The sequence below is a fragment of the Triticum aestivum genome, chromosome 3B, assembly GCF_018294505.1.
Source record: "Triticum aestivum cultivar Chinese Spring chromosome 3B, IWGSC CS RefSeq v2.1, whole genome shotgun sequence".
NCBI lineage: Eukaryota > Viridiplantae > Streptophyta > Magnoliopsida > Poales > Poaceae > Triticum > Triticum aestivum.
Window position 1 is genome coordinate 760965650 of NC_057801.1, and position 3374 is coordinate 760969023.

Below are 3374 nucleotides of genomic sequence, written 5' to 3' on the forward strand. Positions count from 1 at the left end.
CCTATGGTGTGGAGGGCTGGATGAACAATAGACGGTGGAGGGGTGCCCGTGGAGGGGTGGTTGAACAGGACCCCGTGGTGTGGAGGGCTGGATGAACAGTAGATGGTGGAGGGGTGCCCGTGGAGGGGTGGTTGAACAGTAGCCGATGGAGTAGCGCGCGGTGGAGGCTGGATGAATAAGTGCCCGTGGAGGCTGGAGGAGGTCGACGGTGAAGATGAACAGTATCCCGTGGAGTCCTGTTTTGCGGTACGCCACACCCCTCCCCCCCGTTTCGATCGTAGCGCTCCAACACAAGTCCGTTTCGTCTGTTTTGCAGTACGCCACACCCCTCCTGATGAACAGGACCCCCGTTTCCACCGTAGGAGGTCCGTTTCCTCCGTTTTGCGGTACGCCAGGCCCCTCCCGATCAACAGGACCCTGTTTCGAACGTGGTCAGTCGAACACAAGTCTCTTTCCTCCGTTGTGCGGTACACCATACCTCGTTTCCATCGCCTGTTCCGTCCAAGCCCTCCCGATGAACACGACCACGCATTCCGTTCTGACCCAGCCGGTAGGCTCCCACACGTTCCGTTGCATCCCGATGAACACGACGCATTCCGTTGCCTCCCCATGAACACGACGACGACGCTATTTCTCCGTTCCGACCCAGCCATGTACATATGCGCGAGTAGGCGCTTGAGACCCTGCCCGTATGTACATAGGTGGCCGTATTTTCTTTCTTGCACCCTCGCTGCTGTACATACGTGTACGTGCGCACCTCTACTACAACCAGTATGTACGTACACGTTCGCGACCAGAATGACAATGCTACGTACGCTTCGACCAGGTGGGTCCCGACTGTCAGGCACTTCCTTGCCTACAAAGATGTAGCTGGTGGGTCCCAACAGTCAGGGGGGCGAATCATTTTTTTTGCCCGGACGCACTTCCTTGCGTGCGAAGATGTAGCTGGTGGGTCCTAGCAGTCAGGGGAGCGAATCCTTTTTTTTGCCCGGACGCACTTCCTTGCGTGCGAAGATGTAGCTGGTGGGTCCTAGCAGTCAGGGGGAAACATTTTTTTTGCAAAATACGGTGGCCCGTCCGGTGGGTCCCCGCTGTCAGGTGGAGGAATAATTATTTTGCGCGTAATAAGGAGGCACTTCTTTGCGGCCGCCGTGGACCCAGCTGTCAGCCTCTCCATGCACACTACTCTTCCGATGGAAGTCGGCCGTTGACCACATTGACCATGCCGCGCCGAGAGCACCACGGCGGTGGATGACGGTGAGTCCTAGGAAGGGGACGACGCGGAGCCGGGGAAGACGCAGCAGTGGATGCCCACGAGAAGAGGAGTACAAGGGTGAGGCTGCCGTCGCTGCAGAATAACAGGGGGTGTGGGTGAGTAGAGGGATGGCCTGGCCAGCGGTGGGAGTAGTAGGGGGCGGTGAGGCCTCCGCGGCATCACAGCCGGCCACGGGAGGCAGGAGCACGCGGCATGACCGGCGCTGCTTTGGGTGGCTGGAGCACGAAGACCAAAGGTTCAAGAAGCACTACAGTCGTTTGATGGACATCGTACGGTCATAGGAGCTAGAGTCATTCATATTGACTAAGTTGACAAAGCCGTCCGTCCCCGTAAACTTAGTAGGCCCACAAGTCAGCCTCCCACCAAGGTGAGTCCCAGCTAGCAGGGGGAGTATTCATTTTTTTGTGCGTAATAAGGAGGCATTTCCGGTGGGTCCGAGCTGACAGCGGGGGGAACATTTTTTTTGTGAAATACAGAGACCCTTCCGGTGGGTCCCAGCTATCAGGTGGAGGAATCATTGTTTTGCGCGTAATAAGGAGGCATTTTCCTGTGTGGGACCCTACTGTCAGCATCTTCTGATGGCTGTAGTTTGTTGACCATGTTGACCTCGCCGCACCGAGAGCACAAACGCGGTGGACGAGGGCGTGGCCCAGGAAGAGAACCACCCGGAGCCGGCAAAGCCACCGCAATGGATGCCCACACTGAGGGGAGAACAAGCGCTGACTGGTCGGCTGCGGGGTGAGGCTGACGTCGCCGGAAAATAACAAGATGTGTGGGTGGTTAGAGGGATGGCCTGGCGGCAGCACAGCGAGCCACGGGAGGAGGGAGCAGGCAGTCCCGCCGGCGCTAGTTTGGGCGGCTGGAGCAGGAAGATCAAAGATTGAAGAAGCACAGCGGCCGTTGGATGGACATCCAACAGTCACTGCTGTGTGTTGAGTAAGTTGACAAAGCCTTGCGTATGCGTCAAATTTTTTTTTAGGACAGCGTCATCGTCAACCTAGTAGGCCCAGAAGTCAGCCTCCAAATCTGTGGAAAATAGCATACATCCCATTAGCCATTATTTTCAATAATTTAAAGCACATTTTCTAATTCTTAAGGATATTTGAAGCTCATATTCTTTTTATTAGCATTACAAACTATATATTCTGGGCACCGCTAAAAAATTCAACGAAATTTTGCATATTTCGGTGGGGTCTGAACTCTTTTAATCACGAAATTTCGAGTCACATTAAAAATAGTTTTCATAAAATTATTTCAAAATAAAATTCAAAAAACAATTCTCCGCAAAAAAATGAATGAAATTTAGAATCTTAATTATCAAGATGCCCGTTCGTTGCACGGAACATGAAGATGCATTTGTATGAGTAGTTTATCTTGTGGGTGAAAAGATGACATTTTAATGTAATTGCCAGTTGGCCTTGGTTTTTATAAGAGTAGAGAGTAGGGAAATCCTGAAAAAAATGATATTTTAATGCAATTTCCGGTTGGCTTTGGTTTAAAAATTTACAGCCCATTTCTTACAACTTATATCCCGTTTTCTGGGGAAGCCCATTTCTTATCCCTCCTCGTCTTGAAAGATTTGCAGCCCAGCAGGGCTGAGAAAAGCAAGTAGGCCTCGGTTTTGGTATTCTCCAAAAAAAAGAACTGGGCTAGCAAATTTCAGAAAGAAAAAAATATCAACTGGGCTCGTCATGTGCTTAATAAAAGCGTAAGCGTGGGCTAGACGGGCCACAGCCCCCGCACAGCGCGCAGTTGAGCTCCTTCTTTGAAACTGAAAAACAACTGGGCGAGCTGCTGGGTCCCTGGTGTTATCCGCTCGTTGTGTAATTTTCTCATTTATTGACTACATTGACAATGGCGTGGAACCTAGTTGTCAAACAATTAGGAGGAAGTATTGTTTTGGCTTGTAATAACGAGGCACCTGCTTGCGAAATGCAATGACCCTGGTGGGTCCCTACTGTCAGCCTCTCCACGTACAGTCATCTCCTGATTCCTCTTGGTTGTTGACCATGTTGACAACACCAGACGGCGGCAAGGACAGCGAGCTAACCAAGGCGGAGAACGACGGCAAGGCCTCGGACGGGAACGAACAGCATCC